The following is a 22,442-nucleotide window of genomic DNA, read 5'->3' as shown; positions in this document are numbered from 1 at the left end:
GGTTTTATCTTCTATATTTGGATTTTTTTATTTTTTTTTATTTAACTACTACTCAGATGGTACTTGAAGTTGTTTGGATAATATGACACAACTATGACTATTCTCAGTCTCAGTTATGTTACATTAAATTACATAATATTTCAGATTCCTTACATTTACACATAAATATATGGTTCATTCACATAAATATATGGTTTATCCTGCTGGACACACTGTGCCCACTATCTCCTTGTAGGGGCCACAGCTGCCCATGCCAGTTCCTGGCTAACGTACACCCACTAGAGCCAGGGGCTATTCTGGCCCCTCCTCCACCTGAGGCAGCTTGCTGTTGCTGCCACCCCCCCTCCCCCGTGCGCTCACCTTTTGAGTCTGGGGGGGGGCTCTCTGTGCTAGAAAAACCGAATTTGCGGTTTGAAAACCGGAAATTCTGCTCTTAAAGTGACAGGAGCAGGATTTTTAAACGCCCCGGTACCTAGCGGTTTGCTGCCACCTGAAGCGAATTTCTTAACTTGCCTCATTCTGCTGCTCTCTTTCCTTCCCATGATGCATCTCAATATTTCTACCCATAATATTCCCTTTTATCATCTCCTACTCTCCACTCACTGGCAAAATCACTGTTCCTGTCAAACCGTTTTTTTCAAATTTTTTGCAGTTTCTTGAATTATTCTGGAATGTCGCAAATTTGAAAAAAGTGCAAGAGATTTGCCAATCACTAAACATAACACTGTTTGTTGCAAAGGCCACTTCACTCATCCAAATACACAGGATGGGTTTGATGAATATTTGGTGTGTGCCATCTATATATATATATATATATATATATATATATGAGCCCTGCACCAATTTTGCTTCTGAGCCATTAGCATTTGAGCTACACCCCGCCCCCAACAAGTGCATTGTCAGGCATCATCCATCTTTTATGATTACAGTGAATGCATAATTGTAAACTTCTGACATATTGAAACATCCCTAATATATATGAGTACTTAAACTATTTATAAACTACATCATTATAAATTGAGAACAGATGGTGTAATTAATCAAACTGTATTTGTGATTGTCAGAATTGTAGCTCCTTTACATCATACTACTAGGACCTCAGGCTCCCTGTGTGGTACAGTCACAAGGGCATTTTGATTTTATTTGACTGGCACAATCTTGTGCCTCTGCTAAATACTTTAAGGTAGTACTATCTCCAGTATGCCCATCACTGTTTATATGGGTAGATTCTATTGTTGTGGGCAGTTTTACCAGCTCTGTGTGTTCCCATCACTCTCTTTTTAGTCTATTAAATGCTGCTATTGTGTAAAATTCAGTTGGCATTGTTATGTTTGCTTTTGATAACATTAATATGCATGTACATCATATCAATTCCACTAACATCCAGTTGTTTTACAATGTGCATTAAATCCTCCCCATATCACTCATTCTTATAATCCCTTACTGTATATTACTGCTTCATTCTGCAGAATATTAAATCCTGTTCAAAGCCGTTGAAATAAACTTTATTTTTATAATGTAGAATTCAGAGTTCAGTGAGTCACAAGAAAGGAATATCTGGGAATGGAAATAGTTTTACCAGATGTACAGTAGATGTAAATTCAGAATTGCTGTAAAAGTTATGAATCTGCAGTACCTGTACTGCAGTTGTGAAACTTGCAATAGATTAAATCTGGTCAAAATAAAAAATGTAATGGAAAAAAGAAATATATTAGCGTACATGGTTTTCCATTCTAGTTCATGATATAAAATAATGAAGCATGCTATTATCTCAATCTGCATTTTATGCAATCACTTCACAGGCTCACATCATGCGCTAAATATTATGTTGCAACAACATAATTACCGTTCTGTGCATGTTATTATGGCACATAGAATACTATTATAGCAGCTGGATCTGTAAGCAGTCGCTCTGCAATAGTATTGGTATAATGTAATATATAACGGAAAACCATTGTTGCATCTCACAGTTCAGATATTCACTAGCCATATCTTCTCAGTTCGCTTCTATGCAATAACTAATCAATTGTAATGTTTGCCCTAATCTAGTAGCTGATTGGTTGCTATACGAGTAGCAAATTTAAGGGCATTTAGTACATAACCCTGATAATCTCTCATGACAGGAGAAGCAAAGGGAAGCAGGGCATGTAGGATAAGTTAGAAAGATAGGACTCCTTTCTTTTCTCCTGGAATGAGACTGATTTAGGGATTTCTAAGGGTAAGAGGATTAGGGGTGTCCCTAAAAGTTTGGTCATCAGTTTCCAACTGGCAGCGCAGTAGTTTCCTTTTCTTCCCACCATACATGATTTTGGAAATGACCATTATCAGAGTCCAAGGAGTAACTAAATTGGACATTTGTAAACTGAGTGGGTAAGTGGTAGACCCTGGGTTCCAGGGGGGGGGTTGACAGTCTCAAGTGGGAACTTAGAAAGGAGGCAGAATACAGGTGTTGGGCCTCTTGAAGAATATGGTTGATTATATATGGTTGGTTATAAATGTGTAGCTGGTTACAGTAAGCTATGGTTGTTTATATATGTAAACTCATTATTATTAGTATTATTATTAATAAACAAATGTGGCCTTCTCTTCCCATATGCGGTGTCTGATGTCCAGATATTGGGTGGGGGTGCAAGGAGGGATGAGGGGAACTACAGGTCTCGAAGGTGCAGTTGTCACTGTGATATTCTGTCAAATGAGATAGAACACCACCTGTTAATATATACATTGTCTTTCTCTTTATCAGAAATATTTAACTGTCAGCTGCTGTGCACTAATAGTTTCAAGGCTTTTGCCCTGTGCAACCAGCACTAGGGGTGTCCCTTGGGGATAAAATCAACATTAAGGGGGTTACATACTCAACCTTGATTTGTTCTAGTCAGGCTTTTTGGGGGAAAAAAGTTTTTCTAGATTTATTATGGCCCAATGCTGCAAAAACACAAGAATCCGAAAAACCCAGCATCTCCAACCTGTGAGGTCATGCGGCAGATGGCAGATGTCCCTATCCCAATTTGAAGATATCGTGGTCTGCACTGTGTTTAGACAGATAATCTGAAAAATGTGGGGTTTTCGGCAATAACCCTGAAAAAAAGGGTCCTCCTTCCAACGTCCACCCCCCCACATGCAGTGTCACAACACATCATACATTCTCCTTCAGGGCCTGGGCTGGCAGGGCCCATTAAGGGGCCAACTGGGTTTTTTTCCCAGTCAAACCCTGGTAGCTCCAAACATTTAAAAAAAGACAATTTAGGCCACACCTCAAGCATGCTCCTTAATGCTCACACACACTCTAATGATCTTCCTGTAACCCTGCCCACCTTTGAGGTCCCATGGAAAGTGGGACAATTGGGAGGTGCTGTATGCAGTATATATGCCACTTGGCACTTTCTCTGATCTTTCCTTTTCAGTGCAATTTAGGAAGTTATAATTCAGCAATGGGTGTAGGGCCATATATTTGAAATCCTTGATTTTTATTATCCTCCCCCAAGCCCAGGACCATAGTTTCCCAGTTTTTCTGCCACCCCCCTCCTTTTAAAAGTTCTGTTGTAAAATTTAGTTCCTAAACACTTCAGTGAAGTAGAATGGTATAATAAACATAACGTAGGAGTTTTATATTTTCCTTCCTATTATAGCATTTTTCTGCTCTGTGGTTATAAAATCCTCCTGCGTCAATGTATAATCCCATTCTAGGTACACTACTACAACTGTCTGCGAGCGATTACAGTGCTGCTTGTATTGTTACATTGTGTTACCTGTTGTTATAACTAATTTTGCTAGATCGGAGCAATAGTAAAGGGAATACATAGGATAGGATATCCCCTTTCAATTGTATCCTAATAGTTTATTTCCTTGCTGTACTCTCAATCTAGTGCTTGCAAATAAACATGTCAGCTCCCAGCTGGGCAAATTAGATGCAATGCAAAACTCTGTGCACAGAAAAAGATCACACGTGGGTTATTAAGGAGGATGTACGGCTGTGGGGCCGTGGGTAGGAATGGACTTTATCGACGCAAGCTGCTCGATCTACAAAGGAAATCCATTCCTCGTTATCCAGAGATCATTAAAATAACGTTTCCAGCAGTTGGCGAGGGCGTTGGAGAAATCCGAGTTTCTTTTGAAAAACAAACATAAGTTCTGTGTGCAAAGTAATTTTAGTCTGGGCATGAAGGAACACATTTTGTGGATCCATCTTCAAAGAATAAAGAAATTGTCGTGCAACCAAAAATAAAGTGAAAATTCTTATATATGAAACAAGGTAACTTTACACAGATTGGGCAAACATGTCAGCTCATTAATACACTAGTAATGAGTATCAAAATGAAACACCATTTAATAAATGTATTGTTATCCTGCTCTGGTAAAATTAGTTTTTGCTTCAGAAACACTACTAGAGCTTATATAAATAAGACCCAGTGTAGCCTTGTGGGAGTCATTCAAACTGAAATTGGGCAATTAGGCAGAAGAGGTAGTCCTATGATTTCCCTTCTTTTACCTTAACTACTGACCAGTATATTACTATTACACTGCAATCCTATCTCTCAGCTTGGCATTCGCAAGGAAAAATTGATTGCTGCTAAATTTTCTCAAATATACTTTATGTAGAAAGATTTTGTAGCAATTTTCTCTTAGGCTGATGGCACACTAGGAGATTAATCGCCAGTGATAAATCTCCTCTACTGCGGCTACTTATCTCCTGTAAATGCTTTCCCACAGTAGATAAAGTGAATCGTTGGTGGTAAAACCCATGTGTCATTTTAATCTTCCAAAGTCACCTGAGGTTGTTTCAAACTCTAAGCAACTTTCTAAGATTGAAGCAACACATGGGATTTACCACCGGCGATTCACCATAATTCTCAGAGCTTGATGTTGCAGGTTACCCAGCACATTCACCCATGGTACTAGGTGGAGTCCAAAGATGTAGAGCTATATGGTATCACCCATCAAATTAACTATGGGCTGAAACTGATTCAAGACATTCAACCGTCATTAAATTCATTACTTAAATTGTAGGTCAATTTGATTTAATCACAGGCTGACTTTAACACTCTTTGGCAATAGGTAACTGCAACTACACAAGACTGACTGTAACTGTCAAGGATTAGGTATGGGGCGCTGTGGAGGGAAGGGCGATTTTATCAGGCAGGGACTGACTGTGCAGAGAAGGAACTAAACGGCAGGACAGGAACAGGGTGATGAGGACGTTGAATCAGACTGGACTGGGTGAAGAGGTAGATGAGTCAAACTGTATAGGAAGACGAGGGTGAAGTGTCAGGACAGGAGCAGACTGGGTAGGAGCAGGATGGAACAGGCATAGAACAGGAACAGACTGGATGGGGACGTTGAATCAGACTGGACTGGGTGAAGAGGTAGATGAGTCAAACTGTATAGGAAGACGAGGGTGAAGTGTCAGGACAGGAGCAGACTGGGTAGGAGCAGGATGGAACAGGCATAGAACAGGAACAGACTGGATGGGACAGGACGGTGCGGGCGTAGATCAGCACAGGCTGGATTGGATAGGACAGGACAGAAAAGGACAGAGCGGGCATAGAGTAGATCAGACTGGGGAGCAGGAGGACTGGTTTGCAGGAGGACTGGATAGCAAGCTAGGCAGATGAGATTCAGACAGGAAAAGGAAAGATAGGAAAAAGTAAGGTCAAGGCCAGGATAGGAATAATGAACAGAGCAAGATTCAGAATAGCAAAGCAGGAATGGAAAAGCAGTAGGAACAGGCAAGGCAAGGATCAGAACAAGGCAAGGTAACAAGACAAGGTTCAAGGTAAGAGAAGATAAGGAAACGAGGCTAGAGCAGGAACCTTTAGCTAGGGGCGATGCCACAGTGCTAGTAATGCTCAGGAAAGGAGGTTGAGGAGGGCTGGCTTTATAAGGGGCAGGGTCAGCCCTGATTGGCTGACCTCAACCCACCAATCAGGCTGCTGCTGGGATAAGAAACCCAAAGGTTCCTGGTTTGAATCCCATCAGAGCCTGACAATAACATTTGGCATGATACTGTGATTATGTGACATTACTTTTTCAAAGACAAACTTACATATTAAACATGCACTGAAATTAGGTCATTTAGAAACTTCATTGGACTTACCTTTTAAATAATTGAATATGACACATCGCCACGCTATGGACTATCCCACTGAGCTATTAAACAAGTCATTGTGATTGAGTTAATTAATTCATAGGTGGGACTATACCTATAACCAAAACAGCTGCTTAGATCGGTAATTTAGTAGCTTTGATTTCTTGCATTGTAGCTGAGTCCTATATTCTTGTTTTGCCATGTTTGGCAAACATGATTTAACCCATGGATATCTTATTCTATGCTCCCAATCATAACTTGCCTTACCAATTTTCCTTTATTAAAACATAAGAAGACATGCTTTATACATTGACATAAACACCCCCATTATACTCTGGTTCACTAGATGAACTGTGATGTAGGTCTTTTTTCCAGGCAAATAACTTGCCAATGACATGTTAATCATAGATCAAAAATAATGAAGGCCAACAGCCATCTGTCTATAATTAAAAGCTCCAGGAGAAATAAGCCTATTAGCAACATCCCAAAACACAAAAGTCTCCCTATTGTTCTGATGTTAATATGATTTATGCAGAAACAGTTGGACTGGAAGAAGCTGGTGAGTCTGGTTGATTTATGGACTGCAATGAGGAGACAAACTTTCAGTCAAGATATATTGTCACAGAAGTAAAACTGGGGAGCATCTTATTGTAGCAGACCACTAAAAATTATTATAAAGCATTTAACATGCATTCCTAAGAAAAATATAATATAAAGGGGGATGGGATACAAACATTCTAGTTTAAAATATGTCTACTACAATTCTAGTCTAAAATATGTCTACCACAGTTCCCTTATAAAGATGCCAATACAAACTAATGCAGTGGGAGAGAAGACAAACCCCCAGCAGAAATCTTGCATGGCATGAACTATGGAAACAAAATAACAATTAATGGTAGAAGTTTACAGTCTGTTTCTCCCAAACAAAAGTGTTTTACATTACCCAAGAATTCATGATAAACTGGACAGGGGGGGGTTAAAGGAAAAAATGTTTAATTTGGTGACATATTACATAAAAGAGGTTGAGATTTTGATTTCCTTAATTTGATAAAATGGTTGTGTTTACTGAGGCTTGAGGTATAATTTATAACAAATTATACCTCAAACCATGGATCTCCATGCTTCAAGCACTGGTTTGTCTTTGGGTACAAAGCAGGTGTTGCTCTTTAAAACCGAATGCACCAATGACACAAAGGAATAAAAAAACATCTTGTAGCAAGTATAATGGCTGTTTGCCAGATATGATGGAAAGTGTCAATCATTCCGTATAGGTGAAACAAGTTGTTATAGAGGGGTGTCAAATTGAATGATAGGAGAAGTTATAGGGATGGATATAAAGAGAAATTGGTTCCAGCATATACTCTGTATTAGACACAGTAAAGTTTCAGGAATAAATGTAGTTGCAGTTCAAGCAGATGACCACACAGGAATGTGCATGTAAGTGTAGTAGTATTAATACAATGTAACGTGCAAAAAAAGTAAAACTAAAGCCTTTACTATACTTCTGCAAATTTAAAAGCATGCATATAAGTTTTGACCCAAATCGGCCCTGATCATTAAACTATTGTTATGGTGGGCCATTAACATGATATAGATAGATGGTAGATAGATAGATAGACATTTTGTTGTTTATAGCAGCCATCTTATAAGCATACATTTCCTTTATGCTGCGTTTTTAGGTTCCTGCTGTAAACAATGATAAAAAAACATGAAAATGTAACTGTCACTTTCTCTCTGCTATAGTTAATTTATTATAAAAGATAGCAATTAAAAATTATTGGAGGCAAAACAATCCTATTGGGTTTATTTAATGTTTAAATAATTTTTTAGGAGAGTTAAGTTACGGTGATCCGAATTAAAAAAAGATCCATTACTATATATGAAAAACTGCATTTCCCAAGCATTAGAGGTAATGGATCTCATGCCTGTACCAGTAAAGCACAACATTCAACAACATTTGCACATTTCAGCTTGGACAGGCTTATACATATATATATATATATATATATATATATATATATATATATATATATATATATATATATATATATATATATATATATATATATATATATATATATAATTTCCACTGACAAAGGTGCACACCAGGATTTTTCAGTTTAAAACTCCATGTTTATTAAATAGATTTAAAACAGGAACCGGCCCGGTTCCTGTTTTAAATCTATTTAATAAACATGGAGTTTTAAACTGAAAAATCCTGGTGTGCACCTTTGTCAGTGGAAATTGGATAATGCAGCTATTTTCAGCGTAGCACCCAGGTATGTGACTAATCATTGGAATCTCTCATGGATGGTGTGCGCTAGGACTTTGAATGTGTATATATATATATATATATATATATATATATATATATATATATATATATATTTATATATATGTATGTACAGTATATAAAAGAAATGCCCCTTTCTGCTATCTGGAAATTACATATATTGGGCACTGTAAAAAAGAAGTGAAAAAGGTTCTGTAGGGTGTCCTGTATTTCCTTGTGGAAAAAGTGGCATATGATGCAAACTAGAGTAAGGTAACAGAGATAAACAAGTTGTTCATATTATATGAAGATTGAAAGACAATGACGTGGGTTCAGCAGGAATGATTTTGGGGAACCACAGGAGAATTGTATAAATTATACCTAACATGCAGAGAATGCCATTAACTGCTAGTTACTAAAGGGCACATAAAAACATGCTAAATTATAAAGAGCTGCTAAACAGTGGGTCAGATTCCTTGCACAACATGACTACAATTGTGTATATTACATTAAACTTTCGTATTGGAAAAAATGTGGTTCCAATCTCTCATTTTGATAATTTGTTATTGACTAACAGATTATATTAGCTCTTCCGTTTGCATAAAACAATTTAAAATGAAAAATTATTTCCTTCAGATCTGGGTAACCTTGAGAAAATCAATACTACTAAAGCAGCTTCCTGTGAGAGAGAACGACTTTAACCCTTTGATTTTTTTTTCCATTGATTGAAACCCCTCCTGGCTTGAAAACCCTATAATTTGCCTAACTTTCAATTTACCTACAGAGTAAATGTTAGATGGTACCATTTTCCATTATTCCCAGATGGTAAATATGTATCAATGTGTCCTATAACAGCCTGGTTTAATGGCTGCAATTTGACCGACAACAGCAAATAACCTCTCTGACATGCTTAGAGTTCAGGCTTGTACTTGAACAGTAATTTGCAAAAAAAACGGCTTCTATTGAAGGTATTTTCAGGGGATAACAGTGTAAAGTATTTTATATTAATAAACCATAAGTCAGTTGTGCTTTGCTTACAGCTTCATTTCCTGCTTAATCCACTGAAAGAAGATTTTTTTGCCCTGGAGGTGATGTGATCACTGAAATTTATGTATTTTTCTTATACAGAAGCATTAACGACTCTAATCCTTTACTCTGATATATTTGCTTGATCAAAGGTTTTTTAAGGAAAAAAGAACCAAATGGAATAACATTCCCATTTCATATTAAATAATAAAACAGCTCACACCAAACCAGGGCCACCATCAGGGTGGAAACAGGGGTAATATTGTCATATGACCTATGGTAGAGGGAGTCCCAAGAGATGTAAATGTGAGACTTAATGGTTTCAAACAAAGCAGGTCTTCAGGTCTTATGGGAAAGTGAGAAGGGTGTAGGTGGATTGAGGGCAAGGCTTCATTAAATTGGGCATATCAGGGATGGATCACGTGATGAATATAGTTGATCCACAGCAAACCTGTTTATTAACACACACTGCTCTGGTGGTGCAGGCTTTCCATTGACCTGGCTTGGTCCTGGCACAATATGCTGTATACACTGAGTCTCTTTCATATGCAGTTGCGGAGCTTACCCCATTTATTGTATAACCAATGTGTCAATTTTTTGGGGGCCGGCAGATCAGGGGAGCAGGTCTGGGCTGATGGGGGCCCATGAGGGACGGGTCCACCGACCCTGTACCCCCCGAACTGTTGATTCATTGGTGATACAATCAATGGGGTAAACTCCCCAACTGTATATAAAAGTGTGTGCAGCTCTGTATATATTTTGCATGGGGTGGATCAAGGGCATGCCATGTGTTTGTGGTTTTTTTTTAATTAGGGACCCCTGGAGGGTGAGGGCCCTGCTAAATTATATGGGGCTCTGAGATTCCTGATATAGCCACAACCTGTGATTTCCACATGCATATTCAAACCAAGGTTCTTTTTAAATCGCACAAATGAAACATTATTTAATAAGTATGTACATAAAAAAGCAAAACCTGAAACACAATGTGACTATTACAAATACCTAGGACTATCCTAATTCCAACAAGATGCAAGATGGCATACAGACTGTAGGCTTTGTAATTGAATTTCTGAATCACATGCTAGTTGGTGAGTTTAAACCCTTATACATTCTGATAATGATAAATACTTCTCTATGATGTATAATACTCTCCCTCTGTGGGTAGAAGTTGATTGTCTCAGGATCCTAAATTTTGTCTTTGAATTAAACTGTTATGAAAGAAGCATATATTAGGTCTTGCCACTTCATTAATTTGATATTTATATTTTTGTGTTTTACAGCCAAACATGCAGCAAATAATACTCAAGAGACATACCACAGTGAACTGACTCACTGTGAAATGTGTTCTCCATAAACTACAAAGAGGAGCTATTACTATATTTTATTTACATAGCATCAACATATTCTGCAGAGATTATACATGATTCACATCAGTCTCTGTCCCAGAGGAGCTTACAATCTAAGGCCCTTATCATATACTATGGTCAATTTCCTCTGGAGCCAATTAACCTTCCTGTATGCTTTCTTAGTGTTGAAGGACAGAGATAACACAGAAAATCTTTAGATAATACCCAGAGCTACAAGGCAGTAATACTAACCACTGTGCTGCACATTGGTACCTAACTTAATTCTTCCAGTGGAAAAACTCCTTCCTTGTAATATATAATATTCAAAGAGTATTTTAGCACTTTAGCAAAATATAGACATACTTCTATATTTTCTGCAGAATAATCTTCTAGTGACCTTTTCCCTAGCTTTTGAGTAGTGGCATGTTGGGTGGGAATGCTGTGAGTTATTTTTTAAATGAATGGCCAAAGCATGGACATATTGCTCATGGAGTTAAATGAATTTACATCCAAATAAACCCAGAAAATAAATAACAAAGGTATGGAAATAACACAGTCAGGTATGTAAATGGACAGAAGATATGGTCCATTTGGTTTGAATCTGTCATCTGCTACTATATTTGAAAAAAATAGACTTCATGACATCCTGCCTAAATGACCATGCCTTCATATTAACACCTGGCACTCACACCTCTGTATGCCCAGAATACTTATGAAGAGCAGCTGTTATGCTGACACTATCCATATGAAGCATATATCATCAATTATTCAGTAATCAGAAAAATATGCTTAATATATGCAAGAAATTTCTAATGACATTGGATGGCATTTTCCTCTTCAAAATCCTACTGTTCCACAGTGTTCCAATGGTCTGTACATCTGGTACCATGATGATAACCAGCGATGCTATTTATGGTGATACTGTCATTTTTATTGCTTTATACATGAAACATTTCCGAGCATTGAATGTCATATCTTGTTCGGGTTTTTTGTGATAAATTGATAGAGGGGAAAACAAAGTAAGCTTCATTGTTATAACAATTTTGGATTTGGTTGCAGTCAGACCAAATTTTAGTTCAGCATCTGTGATATTGGACAATATTTTAGAAACAATGGCATTCAGTTATCTAATGGGATGTATTGCAAACTCAGATAATGCTCTCCAGCTGTCTGTGTAATCTAGACAAGCACCAGTCTTAAAGTTAAGCCAGTAGATTTCTTTTTACTAAAAGTCACTTTCAGCATTGAAAGGGGTCATATTCAAGAATGGTCACAAAATGCATTAAGACAAAAAGGAAGCCAGTTTATATTTGCTTTTTAATTAGCATGCATTTGAGTAGGGACATCGTGTGATTAAGTGCCACATTATAGGTGTGTAGCCCTATTCTGCTACAGCAGGAAATCTGACACTGAGTTTGCTCAAACAGCCAAGAAGAAATGAGTTAAAACAGTTTAAAATTATTTCAAGATGGGGCCAGAAAATATAAATTGAAGGGCCATAACTACTGCATGGGCATACAGGAAGTCATCCCCTAAGGCCAGTAATGTCTGCTAACTCATTCTTTCCTGACCTATTATATGTTTTCATAACTATAGCCCTTAGACCAATAACTGTTATAAGCTCAGACAGACATTAATCAGATTGAAAACCCCAGTAGCTGAGGACTGCCCCTAAAGTGGTCTTATCATTTGTCTAGTGTCAAATAAATCAGTCTAATTTGGCTATATCTATAAATAAGTAGTTATAAGACTGAGAAAAAAGCATCAGAAAAAAAACTACTTTTTTAATATTTTATTTGACTATTATTAGAGCTATAAAAAGGTGAGTTACTCTACATTAGACACCACTAGGGATAAAAAGACTTTCAAATCAAAAGCAAAAAAGAAAATGTAACCATTAAATAGCCTGTTGTGAAACTTATGTCATAAAGACATTGATCCATGCAATATTTATTAGGAAATCTGAAAACTAATTCAATTTGAAGGTTGTTTATGACAAAAATATTTCAACAGTTGGGGGGTTATTTATCAAGGTCCGAATTTATCTCAATATCAGCTGCTACAAACTCCAATCTAACCTGTTCGTTTTTTAACGCTTATTTATTATTACATTTTCCCGAAAATCTGCTTTGCGGGAAAAGCTCAGATTTTCATGATTTTTCCGTGAATTTTCCCCGAAATCTCTGAATTTTTCTGAGTTTTCACCCGAAAGCTCAGAAAACATTGTGAAATTGCCTGAAAGCCCCAACACAACCAAAAATCAATGGGACTAATCTCATTGACTTTTATGCAACCTCGAGAGGTTTGAGATGCCGTGTTTCTATACTCAGGCTTTTTAGCACTCGGGGTTTAAAATTTGTGATTTTTTTAAAAGTCTGATTTTATAAAAAAAACACTAATTTTTCGGATTTTGGGGAATTTCGGGTATTCGGAGCTTAGTAAATAACCCCCAAAGACTTCAAATGACATACTTAACCAAAAATGAGTCATCTGATCATTGTCCTCTATAGTCACATTTTTTTTCTTTCTAGATGTGTCATAGCTGGTTTATGTCTGTTGTTGTCCTATAAGAAAATAATACCATTACAAACAAGCATTCTGCTGGTGCTGCATCTACATTTCACCTGGTATACCAAGTTAATAGATGATCTAGCTGTTTCCGTTTTTGAGGACTAAAGTTAGGAATGGCTTAGAACAAGGACGCAAAGAAGTTGGTTGTGACCAATGTTTCTGCAACAGTATTTAGCTACGGGTTTATAATTTTGTTCCCATGTGAACATACAGACATAAATAACTAGACCCAGTCTGTGCAATCTTAAGCTTTAGTTGTGTCTGCCTTCCAGATGTAATGAAATAAGAATGGTGCTCAAGTGCCAAGAGCCACTTGTGTAGGTAGCCTCAGAGAAAATTCAACAAGTCAGCAAACAACTTGATCCAGATTAGATGCCTAGTTCTATATAGTCTTAAAATATTGCTGAAAAGCTTCCTTATGTTCAACTAACTTGGACTGCAGTGCCATTTGGATTTCATTTTAATTTCACCAGTGGATCTTTAACATGTCTGATACAATTAGGACAACTAAACTTAGAGCCTGAAACAGTATAAAAGTATATACAATGGGCTTATTTATCAAAATCTTAGCTTGTGTAATGTTAGAGGGTTTTTCTACTTTGATTAAACTCTAATTTGAAAAAAAAATTCTTGCTTATTTATTAAGAAATCCGAATATAAAAAACATTTGTGAAAAAAAAATGGAATGGCTCAAATTTTTACTCTGCTTTCAAATAACTTTCACTGAAAAAAAGCATTAAAATTGCCGTATACAGCTCCCATTGACTTCTACATGAATATTGTACAGACAAGTTTTCTAAGGGAAATATATGTCAATGATAGAAAAGTTTTAGAATATCACAAGCTAAACTCCTCCTCCCAATGGTGAAACATTAGCTTGATGGCACACCTCTGCTACAGCAACAGCTAGCAGAACAACACAGAACTTCCGTTTCTGTTCACGGTATCTGTATTTTTATTTATGAGCTAGTGAAAATGATGAGGCAATATCTTTCTGCAGTCAGGCTGCAGGGCTACAAACTTCCTTCATGGAGGTTCTGCTGTTCTGGTCTATGACAGAAGTAGTACAAGGATCTATACAGATTTTTTATTCTTTTTGCCAATCAAGCTTGTTAGTTCCGACTATTTTTTATAGTTGTGCTATGGAAGTTTCTCTCTCTCTTTCTCTGTTTTTATTTATGGACCTGTGCATGTATCAGTTTATGCATTTGTAATATTTTCCAAACTGACTACTGAGCTGTCTGATCTTTAGCCAAGGAAAATAAGAGAGGTGCATGCACATTGACACAAAGACACCCACTAACAATCCACCTAGTGAATAATAATAAAGAACATAGTGTCTGCACATTGTGCCATTAACTGTAGACCAGGCACTAACTAAAAGTACTTGTTTGTGACACTGGAACAGAAGCCTTCTAGATGTGTAATGCTATGAGTGGGAAAACATATAGTAGCCCCAAGGACAGGCACGGTATTATAACTATCCTACTTTATTGTGCAGATAAAAAAAAGTACTCAATATTCTGTGCAGTGTAAATAGTTTTCCATCAAGTGCATACATTATGGACAAACAGCATGGTTTATATATTTCCAATAATCCATGAGAGAACACACCATTGAATCACCATGTGGTGGGGAAATTATACTTACTATTAAAATATTATTCATATAATACTAGTGATATAATCACACACAATTGTGACTGAAAACGCATAATGAAAATGCCGGAAAAAAAAATGGTAAAATGTTTGCTTGGCTGCACAGTTGATAGCAGTAAAGCAAACATTTCTAATACATATATAATAAATGTATTCATTTCCCAATCTATAATTGGCCACTATAATAAATCTGTACAATGTCACTTGGTGACACTAAACAAAAAAAACATTGTGGAGACAGGTACAATGTAACAGCTTGTCCAGTAGTTATCTATCACACGTACATGTAAAAATGGTTAAGACACAGGGGAAAAAGCATTTACAAGATAAACATTGGTTGATGAAGTAGGTCACTGACAAATATTGTCAAACCAGTAATTATTCAAATGTTGATATGGATTTATTGATTGCAACATTGGCTTTTAGGATTACAATGGGCATAAAAGTCTGTAGACAGTACATTGTTTTACATTCAGAAAGTACTACTTAAATGTGATACATAAGGGGTATTTCCCATATGTTCCAACCCTCAGGCCTATTTATTAAACCTCAAATTTTTCTGATCGAGTTTTTAAAGGGGAAAACTCAAATTTTTAGAGATTTATTATTATACCCCAAAATTGTTAAAAATCCAAAAATACTCCAGCTAAAACTTGTTGAGGTCATATAGAAGTTAATGGCAGATGTCCCAAAGATTTTTCTTGAAATTGTGATCTGCGCTGGTTTGCATCCGATAATCCAATAAATACGAGTTGTCACAAAAACAATTAGATTTCGGAGTGTTAATTCGAAAAAGTTGCATGATTCCTATTGATGCATGATTTTGTCACAATGTTTTTTCGCCCTAAATTTTTTGAGCTGCTGTTTCATAAATGAGTTACATTTGTGGATGGGAGTTAGGTTGACTTTGTTTTAATAAAAAAATTTGATAAATGTGAGTTTTAGTAAATACCTCCCTTAGTAATGAAGCCTAATGGCTGGACTCCATGCAACAAAGCCATAGATGTACTGTATAGCCATTTTTTATCTATGCAGGTTTATAACCCATTTGCTGGATAGTCAGGAACTGTGGGGAGGGATATTCCCTGTTATACACATGGCCACTTACACCCTTTAAATAAGACTGTTGGCTGAGTGGACTATATGATCAACTATGATAAAATCTCTGAGGGAACCACAAAGGAAGAACTGGGACATGTACTTGGAAATAAATGTTTTGGGCAGCCAGATATTACTGTATTAAAAAATGCACATCGAGCTAGGGTAGCTAGCTTTTCCAGCTCTTATTATTACCTTCCTCAGGTCCTTGCTCATCCACTTGGGGTAGATAATGTGGAATTAAGTTGTAAAATAGAGAAGTAGGATTTTAATATTCCCATTTGCATCTGCCCTCTAACTTTAGAGCATGCCTTCTTGTCCCATGTTATCTATTCCTCTGAAAATCTGTTTAAAACAAAATCTTTTCTCATATCTTTATGTGCTTTGTTATTTTGACAGATCATTGCACTATTGCATCAGTAGAAAACTGCTCAAATTACTCAAAGCTGCATGCATTTCCCATTATAATAGAAATCAAATTATCTGCAGTATAATTTTAACTTATTCAGCCATTTAATTCCATCAACTCATATCAAATGCTGCGTAAGTTTTTTTCTAATGCTTTTACAGGGTAGCGAGAATTATTCATTAGCTGCGATTTGCTAATTGGTTTGCTTTTTCTTTGAGCACTTGAAAGTGAAAATCCATATAGAGAAGAAAAGATGAACACTGTTCTCTAGCCAGAAAAACATGTAATGTAAATATATAAGAGATCACACCTCGTACAGAAAGATTTTGCTGCATGGATTTTATTTTCAGAGGCATAAGTAGCATATAGGGCAAGATGATACATATAAGTAGAATTGTTTTGTCTTAAGATAGCTTACTAAACAATAAGGGGGGTTATTTATCAAACATTGAGTTTGTGAGGTTTTTTTATACCTCAAATAAACTCACAGCTGGAATGTTGTTTTTATTTATGAAAAAACTTGAATGTAAAAAATTTGAATCAGTGTAATCGGGGGGAACATTTTGAATGCTCTAATATATCCCTAAATCATCCATCCATAATTCACCAAAAAATTCACAAATTCACCAAAACATCAGCTATACAGCAAAAATTTGTGAATGCAAATCGGTCTGTCCTTCATCTGTCAGTATCTTATTCAAAAATCTTCTCTGATCCATGTACAGTTTCTGTTTTTCTTTGCTATTTCTCTATATACCTTCATGAAAAATGTTGCTATATATATAGCTTTGGCAGAAAACTTGCTACATATCACCCTCTAGCAGCTATTCATTTCAATTTATTTATAACAATTATCATTCATTTATCATATCTCTACAAATTACATGAACTTATTCCTAAAACGAATTACCCCATGAATCATAGAGTAATGTCCAAAAAAATATATTCAAAAGTTAGTCAAACATTACTGTACCTGCAGTGCAAAGGGGGCATTGTACCTCTGTTACCGCTGCAGAGCGCTGATCAAAGCAGTCTTGGAGTCTGGTAAGTTAATATCAATATATCGGCTTTATTTTGCGCTTTTTAAAATTACAAAGGAGGGATTTACATCTAATGCGTTTCGTGTCAGAAGACCTGACACTTCATCAGAGTGATTAATGCATACCTGTGTAAGTGTTTAAATAGTGACGTGTATGCATATCATTAGCAAATTAAAGGTGAAGAACATTCTTGTGGAAAAACAAACAAACAAGTTCGTTTCCAATACATGTTTTATTAATTAATTAATTAATTAATTAATTAATTAATTAATTAATTAATAATCATAAACAAATTGGAATGGGCTATTGCAATTATCTTTAGAGAAATCCCTGATCTACTATACTGTTCCATTAATAGGTCGGATACGAACATAAAATTAAGTAAAAACAAAGTAAACGGTTCGGAATGTCTATAATGAACATATTAATATATTAATTAGGTTTTCTTGTATCTATACAGATGTGTATTTTTAATTGTTATTAGAAATGTAGAGATATACACAGAATTAACAAAAAGTTTTTTATTAACACAAGTACACTATTTAATTATAAAGACATTTCATATTAAATCATTACACTAATATTTGTTAATGAACTGTTCACAAAAGGGTTATTTAATAATTCAAATAATTTATTTATTTTAAATTCATATTTATTAATATAGTAGAGTACTTCCTATATATGTTTCACATATTATTCATTAACAGCAATATGACAACATGGAGTACAATAAATTAATAATATACACACACTATTTGAAATAAGTAACTTTTTAAATAAATACACATATAATATTAAGAGACTGGTATCACATTTAGCAACAATGAATGTCACTTTTGTACAAGTATTATTTTATAATTTATGTATAATTTTACGAACTTGTTTGTTTGTTTTTCCACAAGAATGTTCTTCACCTTTAATTTGCTAATGATATGCATACACGTCACTATTTAAACACTTACACAGGTATGCATTAATCACTCTGATGAAGTGTCAGGTCTTCTGAGACGAAACGCGTTAGATGTAAATCCCCTCCTTTGTAATTTTAAAAAGCGCAAAATAAAGCCGATATATTGATATTAACTTACCAGACTCCAAGACTGCTTTGATCAGCGCTCTGCAGCGGTAACAGAGGTATGATGTAGTAGCCGGTCAGAAGGAGCCGATACATCGCGAGAGCAGTGGCTTAGCAGGAACTGGAGTGCATGGGAAGTGTTCCGCCATTGCCACATCGCTTTTTCGTTTGTATAACAAAGGGGGCATTGGCCTGAATAAGTGAAAAGGGATAATACAAATGACAAACCATCCAAACTATTTTTCAGTAAATTTGAAATGTTATGCCAGACATTTTTTTTGTGGGAGTATGTCTATGCTGTAATACAGAGCTGCCCTTGTACTATAGTGAATTATACCTGTTCCTTTTAATGTTCATAAAAAAATATATTTTACCTGTAGCTATTGCTGTGTATCCTGGAGTTCTGTTTAAGTTAAAGGGTAATTCATCAGATCTTATGTCTTAAGATACTGTCATTTAATTTTGAGTGAATATGATGAAATCTTTTCATAAACACTGGATATTTTCAAAAGCATAACACATACAAAAAAAAATAAAAAAATAATTTATGGTGAAAATGTTTGTTATCCAGAAAATCTTTCTAGTTTTCTTTTTTTGTTTGACCTTTTAAAATATTAGAATAATCCACTGCATATATTTCTGCCCAGAACACCCCTTCTTCCATTAGAGGTTCATAATAAGGGGTGACATTTTCACTTATGGGGAAAGGCAAGCCAAGAATTTTGAATGAAAATAGAGAAACAGGAAATCAGTGAATATTATATTGAAATACTTAACACTGGTCGAGTAAAACAAAGAGGAAACAAAATAAGCCATATAATAGAAATGTAGGGATGTACATTGGGATGGTTCCCTATAATCAAGATCACAAAGTCAGAAAGTCCCCTTAAAACTTAATCCCAGCTCAGGGCTGGAGGTGTTTGCAGTTAGGAGGGGTAAAGAGTTACTTTGTGGTTCCTTTATTGGCCAAGAGTGTCATGTGTTCCTAGTCTTTAAACGGCATTCCTCATATGGTTCTTTCTCTTTCGACCCCAAAAGGGCCTACAAGGGCCTATCCTGAGTAAGAGTCGCCTGTAATGAATTTTCTACTGGGTGTTGCAGGGAGTTATTGCCGCTATAATAACTAAAATACTTGTATCTAACTAAAATTACTGTATTTAACTAAAATGTTCTCTGTCCTCTGTTCAAAAGTAAACCAGCACCTCATTTACAAATAGCGTTCCACAAAGATATATAAATAGGATGAGAAAGAAAAAAAAAGTATTCTCAGATACTGAAAATGGAGACATATAGATAGGCAAGGTGTACAAATTAGAAAGTAGTGAGGGGGGTGACAAAGAAGGGGAAGGAAAACAAGCAGCAGAAAGAGAAGATTGAAATGAGAAGGCTTGAGAGACTCCCATGCTGCTCACTAATACTGCAACTAAGTTGATGTGGGTTTAAAGAATCATTATTGTCTTCCATGAGCAGTTTGAAACCAAATATGTTCCTTAACGTGTGAGGGCACTTCTGCTTTCAACGAAACCATTTCCAGGCCGTCAGAGATAAGCTAGCTGTAATAATAGCTCTGCAGAATCACAGTACATGGGAACATCATTTTGTACTACACCTGCGGGATGTATAACCTACTTTCTCATTGAGTCTATGAACATAATTAGGATAATATTTTCACAAGGATGAAGCAAACTTCATTGTTGCATTTTCTGCTCTGGCAACGTCTAATCACTCTCCCAAGGAAAGATGTGGGAAATTTCTGTGAGCTTTAGAAAAGGCTGGTTTGTCTATAAGAAACTGTAGGTGTAAAGAGTATTTTATAAGTCCCAAATACTGTACATTTCTAGATTGCTTGGACAAATTTAAGGAAACGATTACTATGTAAAAAAGATTGGGTTCACATTTTGCAAAGCAGTGTTCTTTTTCTGTATAGATATGTAAAATTCAATTTTGTTACCAGGTGCAGTGTGCAAAGTACAGTTTTGAGATGTTAAACTCTACAAATTCCAGCATTTAGCAAATCGGGTGCAAGCTGTAAAATAAAACTATAATGAGTTATGCCAGATTACAGGAGCATTTGCTGATCGTCACACTGATAAACATAATTGTTCTAAAGGAGTATATTGTACATTTATACAATAACACATTCAGTTAAGTAGCAATTCAAAACTGTCAAAAAAGGCCCCAAGTAGTTGACTCATGAACCTGGGCAGCTGAATTTCCCTGCCAAGCTGATAATGTTCTATGCAATCAGGTTTATCAGGTTTTCATGAGTAGGGAAGATAGTTACAGAAGCGATTCACTGGCTATCATTGATAAGTCAGCAGCCAGTCACTCAATTAATATGGTGGCACAACATTGGCACTTACCTTAATAAGGAGATTTCCTGTTTCTTCACTCATTACTTTTAGGTAGGTTTATAAGCACCTACCCCACCTCAAAGTAATATGTAACCAACTAGTCAGGTGGGGGAGGATACAAAGACCCTGGCTAGCCTACGATTCACATCCTGCTGAGTGAATGAGTAATGACTGAAAGCTAGTGATGGGCGAATTTATTCGCCAGGCGCGAATTTGCGGCGAATTTGCGCGATTCGCCGCCAGTGAATAAATTCGCAAAATGCCCACGAAAATTTGCGTCAAAAATTCGTCAAAAACGGACGCCGGCATCAAAAACGGGCACCGGCATCAAAACTGAGACGCCGGCGCCGTTTCGCGAATTTTTTGCCATTTCGCGAATTTCGTGAGAAATTCACAAATTTTTCGGCGAAGCGAAACGGCGCAAATTCGCCCATCACTACTGAAAGCATTTGACATGGATAATCAGACTATGGGTTTAATTTAGAATGTATCGTCCTGGGAAACGGTCTCTGCAAGCTATAAAAATTATCCATACACAGTGCATAACACATACATTTACATAGGGGTGCAAAAACATTTAAAAAAAAATAAATGGAAACCTAAGATTGCAATTTCTTATAGTACTGGCATCTAAACTGCTTCTTGTCCTTGTGCACCACCAGTCTGTTCTAATGAATTGCATGCACCGGTGTGCGGTTTCCACAGCCGGCGACAGTAAATTAAGTGCACTTGCACCTGAATAATCAAGTGCTGACATCATTTAAATTCCAAGCACTGGAGATTAAGACATCCTGACACCAAAGATTTTCAGATGGCAATTGTATCCATTTTAACAAACCTGACACAACTGCATGAAAGATATCTCCAATCAGTCCCATCAATGTTTGCTTGAATAATGGAAACATACTGCATCATGGGTAAAAAACATGAAGACTAGTGTCTGAAGTATTTTGCACACTGCATTCTCAGTCATAAATCAACCCTCATAATTGTGGAAACTGGCAAGTTAAGGTGGAACTCATAGCAGTATATTTATTTATACTGATGAATTTTGGCCCTTTAAGAAAATATTACAGAATTGGTGTTTTAGCGCTATAGTAAATTGAGTGCACCATGCTCTATCTATAGGCTTCACTCCTATACTCCGGATGAGACCTTAAGGGCAACAAACGGGAGGGGGGGTGGGGGGTTTGCGCCGACTAGGTTTCCTTCCCCTTTAAGGTGAGTAGCCTATGCTTACTAGACCTGACCTGTCTAGGGTCCACTGGAGCTCTGCCTGCCTGCTCAGGCCAGAGCTAGCACACAATGGTCCATGAGCACATGGCTGCCCAGGACTTTATACTTTAGCACAGTTCCATCTGCTGGGCACTGTTTGAACACCAAGGGGTATGGCTTTAAGCAGGATAAGGAAACAGGTCCCCCTCCTAACTGTATTTTAGGACCCAGTTAGGCATCTATAACACTAGGGGACTGCCTGCTAAATTATACTGGGAGACTAATTTACCAGT

General features: G+C 36.5%; 1 protein-coding gene across 1 annotated transcript in view; it reads left to right on the top strand.

Moving 5' to 3' along the window:
• LOC108698591 (leucine-rich repeat and fibronectin type III domain-containing protein 1-like protein) overlaps positions 1-22,442 on the top strand; it is a 290,895-nt gene that overhangs the window by 38,489 nt on the left and 229,964 nt on the right. The gene's annotated exons all lie outside the window — the stretch shown is intronic.

Source organism: Xenopus laevis, chromosome 8L (genome assembly GCF_017654675.1).
Source record: "Xenopus laevis strain J_2021 chromosome 8L, Xenopus_laevis_v10.1, whole genome shotgun sequence".
In the NCBI taxonomy this organism is placed as follows: Eukaryota; Metazoa; Chordata; class Amphibia; order Anura; family Pipidae; genus Xenopus; species Xenopus laevis.
This window is presented reverse-complemented; position numbering and strand designations above follow the sequence as displayed.